At 49.7% G+C, this 25,643-nt stretch overlaps 1 long non-coding RNA gene across 1 annotated transcript in view; it reads left to right on the top strand.

Moving 5' to 3' along the window:
* Positions 1-14,892, top strand: part of LOC146062709 (uncharacterized) — a 56,440-nt gene extending 41,548 nt beyond the window's left edge. The window contains exon 3 of the long non-coding RNA XR_014471480.1: positions 14,699-14,892. This is a non-coding gene — a long non-coding RNA (uncharacterized LOC146062709). The remainder of the gene's footprint in view (positions 1-14,698) is intronic.
* Positions 14,893-25,643: the final 10,751 nt, after the last annotated feature.

The raw sequence follows: 25,643 nt of genomic DNA, 5'->3' as shown, positions 1-25,643 counted from the left end.
TGCTGTATTCTGTGTACTTATTAACCCAATAACTGCTGCAGTGTATTGGTGTCATATTGTACTTAGCCCTCCTGTATTTCCAGTAATTGTGCCCAACAAGGGCGGGTCAAAAGAGGGGGGAGGCCCCAGCATTGCTGTCATGCACAGCCTGTAATGCGGGCCTATCTCCCCTGGACTATGTACAGGATGGCTTATGTGCAAGCTGCTACAATGCGTAGGTGCTGCCCACGCCTACGGCCTCCTCTCAGGAACCTGCTTGGGCCTCATCCCTTGTGCAAATGATGGCGCAGCTAGTGGATAAGGTCTCAGCTGCACTGTCCCAGCAGCCCATCCCGTCCTCATCGGCAGTGGGTGTAGCCCCCCCAGCATTGGATGCTCAGGGGGATGGTTCATTGCCCGCAGATAGACACAGGTCTTTAGTTAAAAAACCTGTGCCACTCCGGCCCCTCCTCATGCATGATTCGGATGATGAGGAGGAAGAGGATCAGGATGACGATTATTTGGAGGAGGCCGTCGATGACGCCATTGACGTCGCCATTGATGTCGCCATTGACGTAGGGGATGCCTGCGTTAGAGAGGAGCCCCCGTCTCATCTCGATGTGCCAGGCCTGATTACAGCGGTTAAGACGGTCCTTCTAATAGACGACCACGCTGATCTGCATGTAGAGTCGGGCCCTATATTTAAGCGCCCTAAACGCTCCTTGGATTTGTTTCCCAAGTCGGATAACCTTGACAAGGTCATTAGAGAGGATTGGGAGGTTCCCAATAGGAGGTTTGTTCACAAACGTTTCTCCTCCCTCTATCCTCTCCCCCAGGACGGCCTCCAGGGTAGACGCTCATGTGGCAAAACTGGTAAAAGCCTTTCTGTTGCCAATTCCTACAGCATCTCTTAAGGACCAAGCGGACCGGAAGTTGGAAAACTTCCTGAAGCTTATTTACACCACGGCTGGGGCAGCAGGCAGGCCTGCCCTGGCGTCAGCCTGGGTGGCTATGGGCCTAACTAAATGATCTGCTGTCTTGGTGGCAGGGGTGTCTGAGGGGGCCCCAGCAGAAACTCTACTGCCTACTATAGAGTAGATACATCAGGCTGCCCTCTACTTAGGCGAGGTAGCTCTTGATTCCGCTTCTCTCTCCTCTAGGGTGTCAGCTTCAGCAGTGGCCACCCACAGATCCATATGGCTGCGTTCCTGGAAGGCTGACACTGACTCTAAGAAGGCTTTGGAGGCTCTTCCCTTCGACGGTTCCCTCTTATTCGGTCCTGAACTGGATAAAATGGTTGCTACGGTGGCAGCTTCAAAAACTGCCTTTCTACCATCCACCCCGGCTACACGGCCCCGGCCTGCTTTTCAATCCTTTCGTTTCCAGGGCTGTGGCCTTCTCCTCCAGATCTTCCCAGGGGGGCAGATCCTCCCGTCCTAGAGGCAAGCGTCCCTGGGCCACCAGACGCCCCGACCCCAAGTGTCCATGCATACTTGCATGAAGATACTAGGTTCCATGGTGTCGGCCTTCGACATGGCGGAATATGCCCAGTTCCACTCCCGCCCCCTTCAGAAGGAGATCCTCTCCAAGTGGTCGGGATCATACCTTTCTCAGGTGATAACCGTCTCTCTCTCTCTCATGGTGGCTCCTGGACCAGAACCTCACGATGGGACGGCCATTCTGGATCCACCAATGGACCCTCCTCACCACGGTCTCCACAGTTGGGGTGCGGTCACTTGCCAGAGGTCGTTCCAAGGCCTTTGGTCTACCTCGGATGCCAAGCTTCAAATCAATGTCGTCGAACTGAGGGCGGTCTTCCAAGCTCTTTGCCTGGCGGAACCCTGGCTGAGGGGTCGTCCGGTGCAGGTCCAGTTGGACAATGCGACCATGGTGGCTTATATCAACCACCAGGGTGGCACTCACAGCTGGGCTGCAATGGTGGAAGCATCCCGCATCTTTCAGTGGGCAGAAAAGAAGATTCCGGCTCTTTCAGCGGTCTTTATCCCAGGAGTCCAGAATTGGTAAGCGGACTTCCTAAGCCGTCAAACATTCAATGCCGGCGAAGGGTGCCTCCATCAGGAGGTGTTTCAGATGCTGGTACGACGATGGGGTTTACCCGAGGTGGACTTGATGGCCTCTCAACACAACCACAAGGTCCCTCTTTACGGATCCAGGGCTCGCGACCCAGCCGCCATCTTGGTGGACGCCCTGTCCGCCCCGTGGCCATTCAGGCTGATGTACGCCTTCCCGCCATTCTCCCTCCTCCTGCGAGTGGTTTGCAAACTGAAGGCAGAGGGGGGCACATTGATCCTGGTGGCTTCGCATTGGCCCAGACGAGTCTGGTTCTCAGATCTTCAGGCTCTGTCATTGTTCCCCCCCCCCCCGATTCACCTTCCATTGCGCCCGGACCTTCTCTCTCAGGGTCCAGATCTGAGGCGCCTGGCTTTGATGGGGTGGCTATTGAGACCTCTCTGTTGAGAGCCAGGGGGTTTAATGCACGAGTAATCTCCACCATGCTTAGAGCAAGGAAGGCTTCCTCGGCGAGGGCTTACCATCGTGTTTGGCGGGCCTACTTTGTTTGGTGTAGAACTCGCCACTTCAATCCTAGGACTTACCGCCTGACTCGGATTCTATCTTTCTTACAGAAGGGCCTGGAGGCTGGATTGCGCTTATCTACCTTGAAGTTTCAAGTCTCGGCTTTGTCCATCTTGTTTCACCGCAGATTAGCACTTTTGCCGGATGTCCACACATTCCTGCAGGGTGTTTTGCATATACAGCCTACCTTTGTCACCCACTTGCTCCTTGGGACCTTTCCCTTGTGATATCTGCACCTCCGAAACCACCATTTGAGCCTTTGCGGTCCGTGGACCTGTGTTGACTTAACTGGGAAACGGTTTTCTTATTGGCAATAGCATCGGCCCAGAGGGTGTCGGATCTGTCTGCTCTGTCATGCAAGTCCCCTTTCCTGGTTTTGCACGCTGACCGGGTGGTTCTTCGCACCGTATTAAAGAGGTGTCAGAGGCCCCGCTCCCTAACTCTGTTGCCTTGGCCTAGCGTCCACGGATATGTGCAGAACTAGGCTTCGCCGGTACCCGTCCCGGCTGTAGGGGTGAATTAAGTCCGCCCAGACTCCGTTACAGGCAGAACTTTTAATGGGACAACGTATCCGTGGAGACGGACCAAGAGCAAGAGGACAGAACACGGACAGTAGCGGGCCACTGATCCTCCTATGGGCTGAAGAGCCAATCGTGGCCCCAGGAGGTGACAGTACCAGGATTTCGAGAGGTAAACAGGTGTAACAATACACAAGGATATAATTAATAATAGCAGCGAGACAATATACAGAGGTATAGGTGTAACAATACACAGGGATGTAATAAGCGACAATGGTGTAACAATATGCAGTGAAGTAATAAGCAACAATGAAAACTCCAATAATGAACTGGTGGATTAATTCCCCAATTTATCTGAGAGATGTTATACGGCAGGGAAGTTGGGACACCGCAGCACTGACAGGCAGGGAACCTCTGAACAAGGACATTGGAATGCAGGGGTGAAACCTTTGGGCCAGCAGCACCAAACAGGCTTAGACAGGCAAGGGTAACCACCGGGGACCGGGAACACTCTGAACACGCTGGTCAGAACTATAACCGGCAACTATCCAGCTTCCCCGGAAGGTTTAAAAAGTGGTCCCGGCTAATGAGTGACCGGCTGGCTCATCTAATCATCCAGGACAGCTGGGCGCTGCACACCTTTCTGCTCGCAGCTGCCTGGCGTCCTCCGTCGCCTAGGCAACCGCTGCGGCAGAGAAGGCAGCGAGGGAGCGCCGCGTCCCGGGCGCTTAGTAACGCCGGGCGGAAGTTCAGGGCTGACGTCACTGTGTCGTCCCGGCTGCTTAACAACCGCCGGGAGGCACAGTCTAGAGGCCGCCGGACGGGGACGGGAGACGCTCGCGCGGCCTCTGACAGTACCCCCCCCCCCCTTGAGGAGGGGTCACCGAACCCTTGGCACCGGGTTTCCATGGAAACTGTTTAAAGAAAGCAGCCTTTAACCTGGGAGCATGTAAAGACTTCTCAGAAACCCAGGATCTTTCCTCATCCCCAAACCCTTTCCAATGAACTAAAACTATAACTCGCTCGACCAGGAATTCCTTACGTCTCTGGAAAAGGATTGGTTTAGTGGTCTGAGCAAGCGGATACTTGGAAAGAAGTGACACCGGCTTTAAAAGAGAACAATGAAAGACATTATTGATTCTCAACGATCTGGGTAAACGTTACCTAAAAGCTACGGGGTTGATCTGTTCAATGATCAGGAAGGGCCCAATGAATTTAGGTCCCAGCTTGGCACATCTTTGGCGAAGTTTGATACATTGAGTGGATAACCACACCTTCTGGCCAACCCTGAAGTGACATGGGCTTCTGTGTTTATCAAAGAAGGTCTTAGACCATAATGAGGACTGCCTGAGTGCTTGATGAACCTTCCTCCAGGAACTTCTAAGCTGAGAGACCACAGTGGAAGAGGACAAGGAGTCAACGGGTACTTCAAAAGAAATGCACTTAGGGTGGAATCCAAAATTGCAAAGAAATGGAGATTTTCTAGAAGCTGAATGATAGGGGTTGTTATAGCAGAATTCTGCCAGTGGTAGTAGTTCAACCCAATTACTTTGACATTTTTAAACAAAGCACCATAAATATTGGGTACTTGTGTAGTTTCACGGCGCCACGCTGCGCGCTCGCCACGCTTTTTAAAATCAACTCCATGCCAACATGCTGAATCGATCAACCGTAACGCAGACTATGATATAATGAGAAGAAAGAGGCAATTCTACGATAAAATCCATAGAGATATGGGACCATGGTCTATCAGGAATAGATTAGGGTAGGAGTTGGCCCATCGGCGACCTTCAGGAGGATTTATGTCGGGCACAGATGACACAAGAGGAAACGAACCGAGAGATATCTTGCCTCATAGTAGGCCACCAAACCGCTCTGGACAACTGCTTCAGTGTCTTGGTAACTCCAGGGTACCCAGAGATCCTACTGGAGTTGAAGTCTTTAAGGACTGATTCCTGTAGCCTTTCAGGGACGAAAAGACGGTCTTGTGGCGTTTCCTTGGGTGCCAACGACTGCGAGGCAAGCAGGCGAGTGGCCAGATCCTGAGTCCATCCTGCTATGATGACCTATGCAGGGATGATAGGCACATCCTTAACATTGGTACTTTGCACCGGCTGGAAGCTACGGGAGAGTGCATCGGCCTTGGTGTTCTTGGGGCCCGGTCTGAAAGTAATGACAAAATTGAATGGAGTGAAGAATAAGGCCCAACGAGCCTGTCTGGGATTGAGGCATCTGGCAGACTTGATGTATGCAAAATTCTTGTGTAACCACAGTGACAACATGCTTTGCCCCCTCCAGCCAATGACGCCACTCTTCAAAGGCCCACTTTATGGCCAGCAGTTCCCTATTGCCCACATCATAATTCCTTTCAGCAGGGGAAAATTTGCGAGAGAAATATGCACATTGGTGAAGTCTCATATCCTGTACGTCCTTTTCAGAGAGGACTGCTCCAGCCCCGACATCAGAAGCATCGACCTCGACTAAGAAAGGAACCCTAGGATCCAGATGGTGCAGAACAGAAGGCTTCTTTCAACTTGTCAAAGGCTTTGATGGCCTGCAGAGACCAATCTTGAGGATCAGCACCCTTTCGAGTCAATTCTACAATAGGAGCGACTAAATCAGAGAAGGAACGAATAAACTTGCGATAATAATTGGAAAATCCAAAAATTCTCTGGACTGCTTTCAGACTGGTGGGATGAGCCCAAGAAAGGATGGCCTGAACCTTACTAGAGATCCCTTTGGGAGAGATGACATAGCCGAGGAATGAGATCTGCTTCACCTCAAACTCACATTTCTCCATTTTAGCGTCCAAATTATTTTCACGAAGTTTCTGGAAAAAATAATCAAAAAATATTAAAAACAATACACAGGAATGGAATAAGCGACAATGGTGTAATAATACACAGTGAAGTAATAAGCAACAATGAAAATGCCAATAATGAACTGGTGGATTAATCCCAAATTTATCTGAGAGATGTTATACGGCAGGAAAGTTGGGACACCGCAGCACTGACAGGCAGGTTTTCTATGCAGTGGTGCAAGTAGATATTTTTTCTTAGTGATACTGATAGCAGGTGCTTAATGCCCGCTGTAGTGCTGCTGCTTAATGCCCCCTGTAGTGCTGCTGCTTAATGCCCCCTGTAGTGCTGCTGCTTAACCCCTTCCCGACATTTGACGTATATATACGTCATGGCCGGGATGTACTTCCCGACACATGACGTATATATACGTCATGACTTTAAACTGTCCCCGCGTCTATAGACGCGGTGACAGTTTAAACATGTCTGCTGTCCCTGACAGCAGACATGTCCCTGCATGCCCAGGGGGGGCGGCGATGCCTCCCCCCCGTCGGCGATCACTGTGATTGGCTGTTCAACGTTGCTTTTGTGGGTGTCCTGTGGCCGCTGATCAGTGACGTACATCACTGAACAGAATTTTTGGCACAGGGTTGATATAATTTTTTTTCTGCAGTTTTTTTAAATTGTTTTTTTTTTGGAGAGTGCTGTGGTTTATTTTTTTTAAATTGTTTTTACACCCACGTTGCTTTTGTGGGTGTCCTGTTGCCTTTGAGCGCTGTTCAGTGACGGACGTTACTGACCAACATCTGTGCTCAATTTTTGGCGCAGGACCTTTTTTTTTTTTTTTAACCCCTTCAATTTTTTTTTTTTATTGGGATCAAATTCCTGTATAAAGTATTTTTTTTTCTGCACTACATACACACTACACACTACATACCCCCCGTGTTGAAATAAAGTTTGTACCCCCTACACTATACACGTGTTGAAACATTACACTTACAGAAACACAAAAATAAAAATGTCATCCCAAATGTCATCCCAAATGTCATCCCAGTCATCCAGAAGAATGTATTCAGCGGAGGAGGCATATGCCATGCTTGCCTCTGACTCTGACACAGCCAGTGATGCAAGCGGGGAATTTGAAGGATTCGTCTTAAGCTCCTCTTCCTCCTCTGGTGATGAGGGACCCCCTCAAAGATGCCCCGGTAGAGCAGCTGAGACCCCCCCCAAATGATTGATCCCGTATGGACCCCACCACCAGACAATTTTGAGCCCCAGGTTCCTGAGTTTTTGGCCATCCCAGGAATCCAATTTGATTCAACAGGTCTCAGAGAAATTGACTTTTTCAAATTATTTTTCTCTGATGATTTTATAAATTTAATGGTGGACCAAAGTAATTTATATGCCCAGCAGTTTATTGCTCAAAACCCCACGTCATCATTTGCTAGGTGGACCCCTGTAGATGCAGTAGAGATGATGACATTTTGGGGTCTGGTGTTACATATGGGCATAGTAAAAAAGCCAGAAATTAGGCAATATTGGAGTACAGATGTTCTGTACAGCACCCCATTTTACCGTATGGCCATGACTCGGACTCGTTTTGAGACAATCCTTAAATTTTTACATTACACCGATAATGCACAGTGCCCACCCAGAAATGATCCCACCTTTGACCGGCTATTCAAAGTCAGGCCGGTCATTGATCATTTCAGTGCCAAATTTGCAGAGATGTACATCCCTGAAAAATTTATTTGTATCGACGAGTCCCTTATACATTTTAAAGGAAGGGTTAAATTCCGCCAGTACCTTCCCAATAAGAGGGCAAGGTATGGCATAAAAATGTATAAGCTGTGTGAAAGCACCTCAGGGTACACCCACAGGTTTAGGGTATATGAAGGGAAGGATTCAACAATTGAACCGCCAGAATGCCCCCCCTCCCTCGTAGGTGTTAGTGGGAAAATTGTCTGGGATTTAGTGCACCCCTTCCTGGATAAAGGTTATCACCTCTATGTGGATAACTTTTACACCAGCATCCCCCTGTTTAAGGCCCTTGGTTCAAGAGGTACAGCAGCTTGCGGTACTGTGCGCAAGAACCAAAGAGGCCTCCCAAAAACGCACATTGCCCAAGTACTGAGAAGGGGTGAAAGCAGGGCACAATCCACCGAAAATATGTTGTTGGTCAAATATAAGGACAAGAGGGATGTCCTTATACTGACAACAATTCATGGAGACAGTACCACCTCCGTCCCTGTACGAGGTACCAGTACCCACACCTCAAAACCTAATTGTATCCTAGATTACAATAAGTACATGGGCGGAGTGGATCTTTCAGATCAGGTACTGAAGCCGTACAGTCCCCTGCGGAAAACAAACATCTGGTACAAGAAGCTGGCCGTGTATATCATCCAGATGGCACTGTATAACGCTTACGTGCTATTCCGTTCTACCAGCCAGAGGGGGACATTTATGCACTTTCAAGAGGAAGTCATAAAGGGCCTAATATTTGGGAACCAGCAGGCAGAGGGCCCCAGTACTTCTAGTACTGGCCCCCGTATTGTACCAGGGCAGCATTGTCCTAATGAAATCCCCTCCACTGCAAAAAAGGGCAGGGCACAAAAAAGGTCCAAAGTTTGCTATAAACAGGGAATAAGAAAGGATACTATTTTCCACTGTGAAACTTGCCCCGACAAACCCGGCCTATGTATAAAGGAGTGTTTTAAAATATACCACACATCTATGGATTATTAGGTTCATCATTTCACCGTGCTTCGGGGGTCTTGCTAATGCCACATAGCACCCACCATTCATTCCACCAGAATCTGAGCTGCAAAATCCAAAAATCACTCCTTCCCTTCTGAGTCCTGCCATGCACCCAACTGGTATTTTTTGGTCACATATGAGGCATTGCCATACTCGGGAGTAATTGGGGCACAGATTTTGGGGTGCTTTTTCTCCTTCATACCTTATGAAAATGAAAAATTTTGAGCCAGAACTGCATTTTTGTGTAAAAAAATGTAATTTTTCATTTGCACAGCCCAGTTGTATCAAAATTGGTGAAACCCCTGGGGGTTTGAAATGTACACTATACCCCTAGATGAATTCCTTGAGGGGTGTAGTTTGCAAAATGGGGTCACTTGTGGGGGAGTTCCACTGTATTGGTGCTTTGGGGGTCTTGCTAATGCGACATAGCACCCACCAACATTCCACCAGAATCTGTGCTGCAAAATCCAAATATCACTCCTTCCCTTCTGAGTCCTGCCATTTTTTGGTCACACATGAGGCATTGCCGTACTCGGGAGAAATTGGGGCACAGATTTTGGGGTGCTTTGTCTCCTTCATTCCTTGTGAAAATGAAAAATTTTGAGCCAGAACTGCATTTTTGTGTAAAAAAATGTAATTTTTCATTTGCACAGCCCAGTTGTATCAAAATTGGTGAAACCCCTGGGGGATTGAAATGTACACTATACCCCTAGATGAATTCCCTGAGGGGTGTAGTTTGCAAAATGGGGTCACTTGTGGGGGGTTCCACTGTATTGGTGCTTTGGGGGTCTTGCTAATGCCACATAGCACCCACCAACATTCCACCAGAATCCGTGCTGCAAAATCCAAATATCACTCCTTCCTTTCTGAGTCCTGCCATTTTTTGGTCACACATGAGGCATTGCCGTACTCGGGAGAAATTGGGGCACAGATTTTGGGGTGCTTTGTCTCCTTCATTCCTTGTGAAAATGAAAAATTTTGAGCCAGAACTGCATTTTTGTGTAAAAAAATGTAATTTTTCATTTGCACAGCCCAGTTGTATCAAAATTGGTGAAACCCCTGGGGGATTGAAATGTACACTATACCCCTAGATGAATTCCCTGAGGGGTGTAGTTTGCAAAATGGGGTCACTTGTGGGGGGTTCCACTGTATTGGTGCTTTGGGGGTCTTGCTAATGCGACATAGCACCCACCAACATTCCACCAGAATCTGAGCTGCAAAATCCAAAAATCACTCCTTCCCTTCTGAGTCCTGCCATGCACCCAAATGGTATTTTTTGGTCACATGTGAGGCATTGCCGTACTCGGGAGAAATTGGGGCACAGATTTTGGGGTGCTTTGTCTCCTTCATTCCTTGTGAAAATGAAAAATTTTGAGCCAGAACTGCATTTTTGTGTAAAAAAAATAATTTTTCATTTTCACTGCCCAGTTGTACCACAATTGGTGAAACCCCTGGGGGTTTGAAATGTACACTATACCCCTAGATGAATTCCCTGAGGGGTGTAGTTTGCAAAATGGGGTCACTTGTGGGGGGTTCCACTGTATTGGTGCTTCGGGGGTCTTGCTAATGCGACATAGCACCCACCAACATTCCACCAGAATCTGAGCTGCAAAATCCAAAAATCACTCCTTCCCTTCTGAGTCCTGCCATGCACCCAAATGGTATTTTTTGGTCACATGTGAGGCATTGCCGTACTCGGGAGAAATTGGGGCACAGATTTTGGGGTGCTTTGTCTCCTTCATTCCTTGTGAAAATGAAAAATTTTGAGCCAGAACTGCATTTTTGTGTAAAAAAATTAATTTTTCATTTTCACTGCCCAGTTGTACCACAATTGCTGAAACCCCTGGGGGTTTGAAATGTACACTATACCCCTAGATGAATTCCCTGAGGGGTGTAGTTTGCAAAATGGGGTCACTTGTGGGGGGGTTCCACTGTATTGGTGCTTCGGGGGTCTTGCTAATGCGACATAGCACCCACCAACATTCCACCAGAATATGAGCTGCAAAATCCAAAAATCACTCCTTCCCTTCTGAGTCCTGCCATGCACCCAAATGGTATTTTTTGGTCACATGTGAGGCATTGCCGTACTCGGGAGAAATTGGGGCACAGATTTTGGGGTGCTTTGTCTCCTTCATTCCTTGTGAAAATGAAAAATTTTGAGCCAGAACTGCATTTTTGTGTAAAAAAAAAAATTTTTCATTTTCACTGCCCAGTTGTACCACAATTGGTGAAACCCCTGGGGGTTTGAAATGTACACTATACCCCTAGTTGAATTCCCTGAGGGGTGTAGTTTGCAAAATGGGGTCACTTGTGGGGGGGTTCCACTGTATTGGTGCTTCGGGGGTCTTTCTAATGCGACATAGCACCCACCAACATTCCACCAGAATATGAGCTGCAAAATCCAAAAATCACTCCTTCCCTTCTGAGTCCTGCCATGCACCCAAATGGTATTTTTTGGTCACATGTGAGGCATTGCCGTACTCGGGAGAAATTGGGGCACAGATTTTGGGGTGCTTTGTCTCCTTCATTCCTTGTGAAAATGAAAAATTTTGAGCCAGAACTGCATTTTTGTGTAAAAAAATTAATTTTTCATTTTCACTGCCCAGTTGTACCACAATTGGTGAAACCCCTGGGGGTTTGAAATGTACACTATACCCCTAGTTGAATTCCCTGAGGGGTGTAGTTTGCAAAATGGGGTCACTTGTGGGGGGGTTCCACTGTATTGGTGCTTCGGGGGTCTTTCTAATGCGACATAGCACCCACCAACATTCCACCAGAATCTGAGCTGCAAAATCCAAAAATCACTCCTTCCCTTCTGAGTCCTGCCATGCACCCAAATGGTAATTTTTGGTCACATGTGAGGCATTGCCGTACTCGGGAGAAATTGGGGCACAGATTTTGGGGTGCTTTGTCTCCTTCATTCCTTGTGAAAATGAAAAATTTTGAGCCAGAACTGCATTTTTGTGTAAAAAAAATAATTTTTCATTTTCACTGCCCAGTTGTACCACAATTGGTGAAACCCCTGGGGGTTTGAAATGTACACTATACCCCTAGTTGAATTCCCTGAGGGGTGTAGTTTGCAAAATGGGGTCACTTGTGGGGGGGTTCCACTGTATTGGTGCTTCGGGGGTCTTTCTAATGCGACATAGCACCCACCAACATTCCACCAGAATATGAGCTGCAAAATCCAAAAATCACTCCTTCCCTTCTGAGTCCTGCCATGCACCCAAATGGTATTTTTTGGTCACATGTGAGGCATTGCCGTACTCGGGAGAAATTGGGGCACAGATTTTGGGGTGCTTTGTCTCCTTCATTCCTTGTGAAAATGAAAAATTTTGAGCCAGAACTGCATTTTTGTGTAAAAAAATAAATTTTTCATTTTCACTGCCCAGTTGTACCACAATTGGTGAAACCCCTGGGGGTTTGAAATGTACACTATACCCCTAGTTGAATTCCCTGAGGGGTGTAGTTTGCAAAATGGGGTCACTTGTGGGGGGGTTCCACTGTATTGGTGCTTCGGGGGTCTTTCTAATGCGACATAGCACCCACCAACATTCCACCAGAATCTGAGCTGCAAAATCCAAAAATCACTCCTTCCCTTCTGAGTCCTGCCATGCACCCAAATGGTAATTTTTGGTCACATGTGAGGCATTGCCGTACTCGGGAGAAATTGGGGCACAGATTTTGGGGTGCTTTGTCTCCTTCATTCCTTGTGAAAATGAAAAATTTTGAGCCAGAACTGCATTTTTGTGAAAAAAAAATAATTTTTCATTTTCACTGCCCAGTTGTACCACAATTTGTGAAACCCCTGGGGGTTTGAAATGTACACTATACCCCTAGATGAATTCCCTGAGGGGTGTAGTTTGCAAAATGGGGTTACTTGTGGGGGGGTTCCTAACTTTTAGCATCTTATGGTGCCTAGAAACCTACATGGTGCCTAAAAAATAATCTCATAAAAAGGAGGCTCCAAAATCAAGTAGGTGCTTCTTCTATTATGAAGCCTGTGGTTTGGTCAACGTGCACACTAGGGCCACATATAGGATATTTATGAAAACAAAAGAATTGGGGGAATCAATTTTTAGTCACATTTCTCTAGTAAAATCTACTGTGTTCCTTAGAAAAATGTATTAAAATTGAAAATCTGCAAAAAAAATGAAATTTTGAAATTTCACCTACACTTTGTTTTAATTCCTGTGAAACACCTAAAGGGTTAACAAACTTCCAAAATGCTGTTTTGAATACTGTGAAGGGTGCAGTTTTTGAAATGGCATCATTTATGGGGGTGTCTCACATACAAGTCCCTCAAAGTCACATCAGAACTGAACTGGTCCCTAAAAAAATCAGTGTTTGAAATTTTCTTGAAAATTTGAGAATTTGCTATTCATATTTTAAGCCTCCTAGTGTCCAAAAAGATTAAAAGGAGGTTGAAATAATGATGGAAACATAAAGTAGACATATGGTCTATGTTAGTTATTAACTATTTTGAGTGGTATGATTATTTGTCTCACAAGCAGAAAATTTAACATTTTGAAAATTGCTAAATTTTCCATTTTTTTACGACATTTTGGTATTTTTCACAAAACAACACAGACTGTATCGACCCAAATTTACCACTAATTTGAAGTACAATGTGTCACGAGAAAACAATCTCAAAATCACTGGGATAAGTAAAAGCAAAAAAAAGTTATCCCCACTTAAGTGATACATGTCAGATTTGAAAAAAAGGGCTCTGTCAGGAAGGCAAAAACAGGCTGCGGCGGGAAGGGGTTAATGCCCCCTGTAGTGCTGCTGCTTAATGCCCCCTGTAGTGCTGCTGCTTAATGCCCCCTATAGTGCTGCTGCTTAATGCCCCCAGGAGTGCTGTTGCTGTGTAATGCCCCCTGTATTGCTGCTGTTCTTAATGCCCCCTATAGTGCTGCTGCTGCTTAATACCCCCTGTAGTGGTGGTGCTGCTGCTGCTGCTTAATGCCCCCTGTCATTGTGGTGCTGATGCTGCTTAATACCCCTGGTCGTGGTGGTGCTGCTGCTGCTTAATGCCCCCTGTCATGGTGGTGCTGCTGCTGCTTAATGCCCCTGTAGTGGTGGTACCACTGTTTATTGCCCCATGTAGTGCAGAAACTCACCCCTGTAGTACAGGTCCAGCCTCCGCTCCCACCACTATAAGTATGAGAGTGTATTGCAGCGCCGCAAGGCTTCCCTCACCTGTCGGCGGCTCTCAGTCATTTCAAATGTGGAGCGGTAACTGGTGAGCCAATCAGAGCTTGCGGGCCGTAGCCAATCACCGCAGCTGCCATGTGGCATTTGAAATGGCCGACAGCTACCTGAGGTGGTGGGGGAAGCCTGCAGCACTGCGAGCGATCCTCTCTCACTCACAGATGCAGTGGCAGAGGCGCCGGGGGGATGGGGACGCCGGAGGGTTGAGAGGGGCAAACCTCTCAGCACGATGAGCAGTGGAAGGGAACACAATACTGCACAAATAAGGGCAGGGCGCATTTAGAAGTTAGAAAAATGGCCAGTGTGTTCAAAATGAGAAGCGCTACCCGCTGGCAGCTCGGATATTTCCAAGACACTGCAGAGACCTGGCGCCAACTCACTACACAGCGCCGCAGGAAACCCTCTCACCGTGGCTTCTAGACAGCGGCGCAGGTACACCCACGCCGCATTGACCCCCCTGCCCGCACCCTGCTGCACCCATTAGGAGGTGGGAGCTGGGGGCGTAACAATAGTGCCCGCAGTCCCCCCGACACCCACACTTTGTCAGCGCCTCCCCGCCGTCGCCGGGGCTGCGGTGCTATAGATACACCACTGCGTAAGGAGCAGTATGTTAACCATTTATGTGTACTGTAAGTGGTAGTATGTGTGTGGTGTGTGTTAGGGGCAGTATGTTTGGCATTTGTGTGTGTTTAAGGGGCAGTATGTCTGTGTAAGGAGCAGTATGTTCTGCATTTGTGTGTGTAAGGGGTACACACACATGCTGCAAGCCGTGTCCCTTACACACATGCACACTTTCATTTTTATCTCAGAATTTGTTCAAATCTCTTTTTCCAGACACACCTAGCCACCAAGAGGACACAGTGGTCCAGGCGCTCAGCAGTCCACACCTCCAGGAGAGCAATATGGTCCAGGCACTAAGCAGTCCAAGCTTCCAGGAGTACAGTGTGGTCCAGGTGCTCAGCAGTCTATGTATAAAGGAGGACACTGTGGTCCAGGTGCTCAGCAGTCCATGCCTCCAGGAGAACACTGTAGTCCAAGCAATCAGCACTTCAAGCCTACAGGAGGACAATGTTGTCCAGGTGCCCAGCAGTCCACGCCTCCAGTAGAACACTGTGGTCCAAGCAATCAGTACTTCAAGCCTACAGGAGGTCACTGTGGTCTAGGCACTCAGCAGTCCATGCATTCAGGAGGACACTGTAGTGCAGGTGCCTAGCAGTCCATGCCTCCAGGAGGACACCGTGGTCCAGGCGCTCAGCAGTCCATGCCTCCAGGAGGACACTGTGGTCCAGATGCCCAGCAGTCCACACCTCCAGGAGGACACCATGCCTAAGACAGAAGACGATGCCTCGGCTACCAAAAATCATTCTGACATTGAGGTGAGGATCTGCGCTGTGTATGTCAACCCCTTTAATTTAAATTGAGTCACTTAAGGTTGCCCCCATCACCACTGTCATTACTTCGTCTGCCCATAAGCTAGTGAATGGATAGCCTTTTTCCACAATAACCATGGCGGCTGAGGCGTGAGGTAATGGGGGTGAGGTGGAGAGGAGGCAGGTCTTACCAGCTTCAGTATGCTCCCCTGCTGCTGAACTCTGGCCTCCCCTGCTCTGCTGCTCCCAGGCTCAGCTGCTGCCCGGCCTCCCCTGTTCTGCTGATCCCCGGCCTTCCGTGCTCTGCTGCTCCCAGGCCTCCCCTGCTCTGCTGACCCTAGGCCTCCCCTGCTTTGCTGCTCCCCGGCCTCCCCTGCTCTGCTGCTCCCCGGCCTCCCCTGCTCTGCTGCTCCCAGGCCTCCCCTTCTCTGCTACTCCTTGGCCTCCCCTGCTCTGCTGCTCCCCGCCCTCCCCTGCTCTGCTGCTCCCCGCCCTCCCCTGCTCTGCTGCTCCCCGCCCTCCCCTGCTGTGCTGCTCCCCTTCTTCTGGGCTTTGCTGCTCTCTGGCCTCCACTGCTCTGCTGCTCCCATGCTCTCCTGCTCCCAGGCTCATCTGCTCGCCGGCCTCCCGTGCTCTGTTGCTCCCCGGTCTCCCCTGCTATGCTGCTCCTCGGCCTCCCTGCTGTGCTGCTCCCACAGCCAGCAGTGAGTGCGCAGAGGAATTGACCCCCCCTATAATTTCACAGTGAGAGGCGGTCACATTAGAGTGTATCACAGAAGTGATTGGCTGAGAGAACCTGGGGATTGGTCATTGTTACCTCTGTTGCCAGAGGCCATTGTGTTGGCAGAAAGCCGCTGACTGTCACCTACACACAGCCAGTTGTCTTCTACATGTCTCAGTTATTGTGCTGCTTCCTATTGGTTGATGGGCTGTACCTGTTTGTGAGTTGGGTCCTCTATAAGGGAGGGTAATATATACGGAATGCTCCGTTCCCCTATCCCTAGTGGTAATCTGTGCCATAGTGGGTACTTGCCCCTAAATCGTGGCTGCGTGGCATTGTTACAGAAAAGCAGCAGATGATGTAAAGACATGGTATCGCGCACCCTGCAGAGAGGGTTATCCTATGGGGTCCTCACCATCCAGCCCCATACCCTTATTAAAGATGGCAGTAAGCACGCCAGTTCCAAATTGCCCATAAACCTGAGGCTTGTGTGGACGTGATATCATGTTGGTGCCTGATTTGCAACATTGGCCCTGATCTGACATTGGGTGTGGTTACTGTACATCAGTTCTGGCTGAGCTTTCTCCTGTCCAATGGGATCGCTCGCTTGCGCCAGAATCCCCGCATGGAATTGTAGCCATCATTGGTCAGGTTGTTATGAGGCGGCAGTAAGTTCCATCATTTTATGGGCAAGATCTCGGCAAGAAATTAATTACACCATAAAGTAGCACAATTTAATTTATTTCACACATGGTGCCTCTGATTCACAATACACCACATAGTAGTGTCCCTTATACACAATGCCCACATAAGTAGTGTCCCTTAAACGTAATGCCAACAGTGCTGCCACTTAAAACACCCACAGTAGTATTGCCCATTATACATAACTCCCAGTAGTGTTAGTTAGTGCAGATGGGCATATAATGGGCAAAAAGAGGGGGACAGATCTGGAGAGAGGGGCAGATGCTAGGGAGAGAGAGGGGGGTATAGATGTGGGGACATAGGTGTGCGCACATTGAGTGTTAGGGGTGCAGAGGCACCCCCTAATGCTGTGCCCACATTAATGAACACCTCCCTGCCATTAGCGATACCTTTTACCAACGACTTTTTCTGTTTAGAACTGTATTCCATTAAAAGACGCTCCCATCAATCAATTATGTGTTTTGCATTGTTAATTGTACTAGAGTACAACTTTCTCGGCTCCTGATTGGCCCGCTAGGCGGCCAATAGAATTCAGTCTGAGGAGAGGCGCCGAATATGAAACTTCAGCATCTCTCCTCAGCGCGATGCAGAGACAGCGCAGACAGCGGGGACCGGCGACAGCATGAAGATTACCTGGACTACGTCGGATCAAGAGAAGACTTCTTCAGCGCAGGAACAGGTGAGTAGGATTTCCTTCCACAGCTCCAACATGGATTTCTTCGGACCCGGACACCGCCATGGACCTGGAGGACGACACGGACCGTCGACATGGACCTGGAGGACGACGCAGACAGCCGACATGGACGACACAGGACATCAGGACCAGGGCTACCTACGGGATCAAGAAAGGTAAGTATCAGTATGTATGTGTTATGTATGTATTAAACTTTTATTTTTCACGTGTGTCAGTGTGTTTATTTAACTCTTTCTTTTACTGTGGCACTACAAGACCCAGCGGGCCCTTTAATGCCCCGCAGGCTGGGACTTGTGGTTCTCCAAGTCCCAGCTTGCGGGGGAGGCTTGCTGGGACTCATAGTTCACCAGTAAAAGACAATGGTTTTTATTCTATTTTTTACAACATAATCAGCCCGATGCCCACCGCCCAGGGGCATCGGGGACAGCACCAGGCTTCAGCCTGGTCAGGTAAGTCCTGGAGGGGGGGGACCCCTTTATTGGGGGGGTCCCCACTCCCCCAGGGCCCCTGGCCAGGCTGACTGGTCGGTAGTGTTAATGCTTTGGCCGGGGGGACTTGCATAAAAAGTCTCCCCCCGGCTGTGGCATTAGCCTGCTGGCTGGTTTTGCCTGGGGCTGGTTCTTAAAATACGGGGGACCCCTAGTCATTTTGTCCCCCGTATTTTGGGAACCAGCCCCAGAGCAGGAGCCTGGGGCTGGTTGTTAAAAATCGGGGAACCCCTATTTGTCGGGTTCCCTGATTTTTAATTACCGGCTCCAGGCCCTGTCAACCTGGTGCTGGTTTCGGCTGTGGGGGGGACCCCACGCCGGTTTTTTTTTTATTTAATTTTTCTATTTTTTTACACTGTAGCCTGCACGGATCTGACTGATCCGTGCAGGCTAAAACGCAAATACGACATGAAAATGGTGTTCTATTTTCCTGTCGTATTTGCGTGGGTGTTTTACACCACTAAGCAGCCGTATTATCAGTACGGCTGCTTAGTAAATCAGAAACCACCATTCTTTTGAATGGTGATTTCTGTCGTATTCTATCGATGGTGTAGACATTCGTATTTGTAAATACAAATACGAATGTTCCATCTTTAGGACTACGAATTTTTGTATTTTTGGGATTGTAAATCCCGAAAATACAAATTCGTAAAAAAAAGGTGTATTTCTCCCTACGAATACACCTTTTTTCTACGAATCCATTTTGGTAAATGTCCCCCTTTATATTGTAGCGAGTGCCAATAGATGATGGTAGACACGCCAGTTTGGCAGTGTTCGATACACCCAATGAGCAGTGTTAGCTATGCCCAATAGGTGATGCTACGCACACCCCTTTGATGGTGCACCCCCTAATAAAATGTTCTGCGCACGCCTATGTGTGGGGAGATGGGGTACAGATGCTGCGCAGGGAGAGGGGGGCAGATACTGCACAGGAGGGGGGACAGATGCTGGGCAGGGAGAGGGGCAGATACTGGACAGGGAGAGGGATGACAGATGCTGGGCAGGGAGAGGGGGCAGATACTGGGCAAGGAGAGGGATGACATGTTGGGCAGGGAGAGGGTGGCAGATACTGAGCGGGAGGGGGGGACAGATGTTGGGCAGGAAAAGGAGAGCAGATACTGGGAAGGGAGATATGTGACAGATGCTGGGCAGGGAGAGGGGGCAGATTCTGGGCAGGGAGAGGGGGCAGATACTGGGCAGGGAGAGGTGGGACAGATGCTGGGCAGGGAGAGGGGGACAGATGCTGAGCAGGGAGAGGGGGCAGATACTGGGCAGGGAGGGGGACAGATACTGGGCAGGGATAGGGGGGCAGATACTGGGCAGGGATAGGGGGGCAGATACTGGGCAGGAGGGGGGACAGGTGCTGAGCAGGGAGAGGAAGGCAGATACTGGGCAGGGATAGGGGGGGCAGATACTGGGCAGGAGGGGGACAGGTACTGAGCAGGGAGAGGAAGGCAGATACTGGGCAGGGATAGGGGGCAGATACTGGGCAGGAGGGGGGACAGGTGCTGATCAGGGAGAGGGGGAGATACTGGTCAGGGAGGGTGGAGAGATGCTGGGCAGGGAGATGGGGGCAGTGGCGTAACTACTGTAAGGCAGCCCCAGCAGCCGCTTGGGGGAGCAAGAAGCAGTGGGGTCTGTTTGGGCGCTGGCACCCGCTCGACGCACTGACATGCTGCTGCCTGCCGCTGCCCACTGGCTGAGCACTGGAGGCAAGTCAGCCACAGTGCGGGTGCGGCAATGGCAGAGATGACAAATCCCCCCACTGATTAAATTTACTGTACACAGCCGGCTATTGGCTACTGTGTAGAGGATGGGCAGGCGGATGGGCATGCTAGGGTGGCCTGGGATGTGTCAGAGTCAAGGGAAGCATCAGTGTATGCTGGTCTCTCTTCCTCTCTCCTGCTTTAGCTTCTCCGTTATGTGATGACATCACACGCTGGGGAAACACGCCGGAGAGGAGCCGGGGGGGGGGGGGGGGGCGCCAAAAACTTTTTGGCAGGGGGGAGCAGAATTTATAGTTACGCCACTGGATGGGGGGGACAGATACTGGGCAGGGATGGGGAGACAATGCTGGGCATTGAGAGGGGGACAAATGCTGGGCAGGGAGAGGGCGGGGGTACTAGCTAGGGAGAGGGGGACAGATGCTGGGTAAGGAGGGGGTAGAACAGATGAGGAGAGAGAGAGAGAGAGGCTGCAGAGAGGCAGGAGCTACAGGGGCAGAGGAGGCAAGGTGCTGGGTGCAGTAACTTACAGAGGAAGCCATGTGCTCAGCTGTGGGATCCTCGGTGTTCCAGGCTTCAGTGGTGAATGGTAGGCTCCACTAGGGATGGCCATCGATGATTCAAAATCATTGATGGTTCATGGCCGATATTGAATACTTTTGTCATCGATGGGAGAGAACTAGATGGTTTCCCTCGATCGATGGAGCAGCAAAACGATGTTTTGATTTTTTTCAAAGTGCTGGGACATGGAACATAGCTCCCGACACCCGCAAAGCTCTGCTTCCCTTGATTTGATTGGCCCACAGGCCAATCAATCAAACACAATGGATGACCATCGATATGTAAAAATATCGATGGTCATCCAGTGCATAGTTTAGCACTATCGATGACCAGTTGCAGAATTGCCATCGATGGCAACCATTGATGGCAATGGCAACGATGGCCATCCCTAGGCTCCACCAATCAGGGGCTCTCTTCTAATCAGTATGTGTCGAGATCCTCCAATCCCTGCTCTGCACATGCAGTTCTTGACCCTGATGCAGAGATCAGGGGGAGGGGCTCAGCACCACAGTGAGGAAGGAAGGTGCAGACCAGGACTAATGTGTGAAATTGGTGATGCAGTCTGTGAGAAGCAAGACTGGGGTACTCAGAAACACTGCAAACAAAAGTATACAACTGATAAATAAGGAATTGCAAATTATGTTCCTACGTTTTCCCTGTAGCAAATACTAAACTCACTGCAGCAACACCACCTTTGGAGGAACGCCACCTCCTAACAGACCCAGTTTCATATTGGCAAAGGAGGGGAAGAGACCCCCCACTTTCCATTTACTGGATATTACAATTCTATAAACAAAAGGACTTCCCCAGTACTGGTGGACCACAAAGGAAGGGTGATTATCCATACACTCATGTCCAATGCACTGATTGATTAACGATTTGCAGTAATTTTAATCATTTTATATCATTATCGCTTCATTGTTTATATTGGTTTTTGATTTTTTTATGCATTTCATATATTAAATTGTACATTTTTATGTCATACACTCAGGGCCGGCGCCACCACTAGGCAAGTCTAGGCATTTGCCTAGGGCGCCGGCCACTGGAGGGCGGCATTTTGTGCCGCCCGGTTACCTGTCCTACGGCGCTGTGTATTTAAATCTGGCGGCGGAGGCAGCGGGGGTCCCTGCAGTCCATTAGAAATCACGAGCGCTATCCGCCGGGCTATGCGGAAGCGCTTCTAGTGTGAAAACTCTGGCAGCACGGCGCAGGCTGATCTCAGCCAATCAGCGTGCTGCCAGTGTTTTCACACTAGAAGCGCTTCCGCATAGCCCGGCGGATAGCGCTCGTGATTTCTAATGGACTGCAGGGACCCCCGCTGCCTCCGCCGCCAGATTTAAATACACAGCGCCGCAGGACAGGTGCTCCCCCCCCCCCCCCCCGGCACCGGGGCGCCCCCACCCCGACTCGCCTGGGGCGCTCCGGTGCCTTGCACCGGCCCTGCATACACTGTTTCTTTATATTTAGCGCAGTTTATACTTCCTGTACCTTTCTGCAGACCAGGACTTCCCCTGGTGGTGCTGCTGTCCTCCGGAGTGTCCCGACCCACTGCTGCACTTATCCCTCTCTCCCCTCGGCTGCCAGCACTGCTGCCTGGCTGTCACACACTGTGACAGGCGCAGCAGCAGCAGCGCACATCCCATTCTGTGCAGTGGCAGACTCAGTAGAGTCGCAGAGCAGGGAAGCGCCTATGGAACACAGCGCCTCCTTGCTTTGCAGGCTCTGGTGAGCGGGTAGCGACGGCCCTGCGGGTATCTCCGACTCTACAGGGGTGAATATTACCCCATTTATCGGGTGTGGCCGCATTACACCCCACAGCAGGTCATATATGATGGGCCCATCCAGCACAGATTACACAGCCCAAATCTGCTTCAAAGCTGAAATACCTTTTACTCACTAAGCATAATAGGCGCGACCGCACGGGGGGGAACGATTTTTTGCGACTGTGCATGTGCATAGTAATTTATGCACATGTGCAGCGGCTGTGTGCGAGTGGCCACGGTGAACAGATTATTCACCTGGTGCTCGCACAAAACAGTGCGGGCAGGGGGCGGCGGGCCGGGGGATTCGCCCATGGGAACGCCCAGCGTTTCATGGGCATTTCCATGAAAATGCTGTGTGTTCCCATGGTAATTCCCCAATGGTGTGGGGGTCGGGCAGCGGATGTCAGGGCGCCCGTAGATCTAAAACACCACAGAGGTGCTTCAGATCTGCGCGCTGGCAAATTCATACGATGGTCATCAACCATGAAATTATTTTGTCCCTGCACGCAAGGCTGCGAATGGATGTTTATGCAAAACATCCATTCACATGCCTGCAGGGGATCGTGGCGTGCGATGGGGCGGTGTGCCAAAGACAGCGAGATTTGCAGCCTTTGCGAGTCAACCAGAATAACCTCCAATATGTGAGCTGCAAGTAGCAATAGTAAGTGACCAGACCGTGTAATGATGACATCACTGTTTATTGGTGGTAATAAAAAGACAATTCCAGCCAGATGTAAATCACAAATTTGTTTTTCCATTCCAGAGACCGCAGTACCGGTGAGCAGCCGCGCCAGGAGCAGTGTAGCAATCAGCAGGAGGCCGTGATGGTGGCGGCAGGTTCAGGAGGATTTGGTGAGTCCTATATCTGAATGACCCCCACGGGGTGTGTGTGAGACTGTATGTATGTATATATACATATGCATACATATGCATACATATATATACATATGCATACATATATATACATATGCATACATATGCATACATATATATATACATATACATACATATGCATACATATACATACATATACATACATATATATACATATACATACATATGCATACATATACATACATATATATACATATACATACATATGCATACATATACATACATATGCATACATATATATACATATACATACATATGCATACATATATATATACATATACATACATATGCATACATATATATACATATGCATACATATATATACATATGCATACATATGCATACATATATATACATACATACAGACGCACATATCTGCTGACTGTATCTCCTGGCTGTATCTGCGATTCTAAAGAATGAAGATTTACTGTATTTAACATCACATGCCAAGATACAGTCACTATAATGCATTTACACAATGGGGCGGGTAACAGGATGAGGGTAGCAGAGTAACAGGATGAGACGGTTGCCACGTCTCCAGGATTTCATGGATTCTCCCTAAATCGGTGGCAACCCTCCTGGATGTTTTTGCAGTCTCCCGGATTCTAGGATTCTGGGATTCTCCCGGGATCCGGGTGACTTTGAAAGCCTCCACAGTCCCAGAAAAGTCACAGGGCATGTGACTTGTGAGTTGCTGTCCGCTGCACAACTCCCTCTACCTCCAGAAATATTTAAACTGGGTCGCAGGAGAGGAGATGATGGAGGAGCACTGTGCAGCCAACAGCTTAGGATGTTGCAGCAGTGCTTCCTCCCAAACTGAGCCCCGGAGGAGAGATAAGCCGGCTGCTACTGTGTATCAGACACAGGGCAGTGCCGTCTGTGCTGTCAGCTGAGGAAATGGTGAGGCCAGTGTGAAGGGGGGATTTGTGTGTGTGGACGGTCAGTGTTTGGGGCAGATTTGCATGTTAGAGAAGTGAGGGGGTGGGGGAGGTTGCTGTGAAGTTGTTGTCACTGGTGTCAGGGTGAGGGGAGGATGTATGAGGTATCTGTATAGGAGTTGTCAGTAGGGGAAATGTGTTATTAAATGTAACAATAGAGACTTTAATACATGTCTGTATTAGAGGCCACACCCACTTTTCTGAAGAGGTCATGCCCGTTTTACAAAGCCACGCCCACTTTCCCGGGAGCGCACGCGCACATGAAGGTGTGTGTGTGTGTGCATGTGGGGGGGGGGGGGGGGGGGGGGGATCTCCAGGAATTGAAGATGCCTGAAGTGGCAACCCTGAGGATGAGGGTTGCGGAGTAGCAGGATGAGGGCAGGGGGATTTCAAAGAGGAAGGGGGAGTAGAAAAGTCTGCACAGGTTGGTGCTACGGCCCACTTTACAAAGCCACGCCCACTTTCCCAGGAGCGCACGCGCACATGACTGTGTGTGTGGGGGGGGGAATCTCCAGGAATTGAAGATGAGGGTAGTGGATGAGGGCAGGGGGGTAACAGGATGAGGGCAGGGGGGTAACAGGATGTGGGCAGGAGGTAACAGGATGTTGCCAGGGGGGGGTAACAGGATGAGGGTAGCGGAGTAACAGGAAGAGGGCAGAGGGTAATAGGATTAGTGCAGGCGGTAACAGGATGAGGGCAGGGGGGCAACAGAATGAGGACAGGGGGAGTAACAGGATGAGGGCAGAGGAGGGCTGAGGGGGTGTGGGCGCCGGGGGCTGCGGGACTATTATTAGTTACTCACTGCCAAGTTCTGCTGCCAGCACCTGTGCCGGGTCCCAGCTCTCCCGGCTACTGCTGCAGCCGCAGCGCTGCTAATACAAAAAGAGACACTCGGAAAATGGCTGCCCCCATACTGCAGACAGTTTTTATGGGGGCAGCCATTTTCCAAGTGTCACTTCTCAGTACTAGCAGCAGCAGCCGGGAGAACCGGGACCAGGCGCACACGGTCGGATGCGGCAGGAGGTAACCCCCCCTGCCGCCGCACAACACCCCCGCACCCCGGCTCCCCTCCGCGCTCCCCGGCTCCCCTACACACTGACTAGCAGCACAGGTAACGGCTGAGGTAACGGCCGCACGGTGGTGGCGGGGGGGGGGGATTTGTTTACCCTGCATTTTCGGCGGGGAGGGCGCAGAATTATTAGTTACGCCACTGCATATACACCATCGTTGTTACCGTCTTTTTGATACCAACCTGTGCACTGGTTGACACCCCACTCCCCCTTTCCCTACAACAGTAACATTGGAAGAATCTGGTGTAGTTCTGGTTATTATCCATAAGGGGACTGGGAAGTAATCTGACGCTACAGACCGCGGCTCTCGCTGTGTAATTATCATTCTGACTACATGACATTAATGTAAAGTTCCCAACAGGCCAGACCACCGTAACTATCCTAGAGACAATGTGGGGATGTCCCTGACATTACTGTGGTGCTGTGGTGATGAGAGCCAGGAACCCGCTTGCCTGTACTGCAGCCAGTACCCCTGTGACGCTCCTGTGTACTTACCTTATAAGGTACGCGTTCTGCAGCAGAAACAGGTGAAGAATCTGCAATGGGATAAAATGAGCGTTTCTATACATCACCTGCCAACATACAATCACTACGAGGCAGTATCAGGGATCACTGACCCCTATTTATACCACCTGGTATAGGTTACATTAATCATGGTGCCATATCTGGTAATGTCCCCGTCTCCACCGCCCCCATGTAATATAGCCCTTACTATAGGGTAATGCTGGAATGAGAAGGGATAACCGTCCCGATTCAGACCTGGGCCACCCTGCCAACTGCAAACACCCCCTTCCCGCACCAATGTACACATGATCGCTGCCAGTCACGGGAGAAGAAGACCCTTCACAATCACT

This window comes from Crinia signifera, chromosome 3 (assembly GCF_055691185.1).
Source record: "Crinia signifera chromosome 3, ASM5569118v1, whole genome shotgun sequence".
NCBI lineage: Eukaryota > Metazoa > Chordata > Amphibia > Anura > Myobatrachidae > Crinia > Crinia signifera.
The sequence above is the reverse complement of the archived record's forward strand: the minus strand, read 5'-3'. Positions and strand labels throughout refer to the sequence as shown.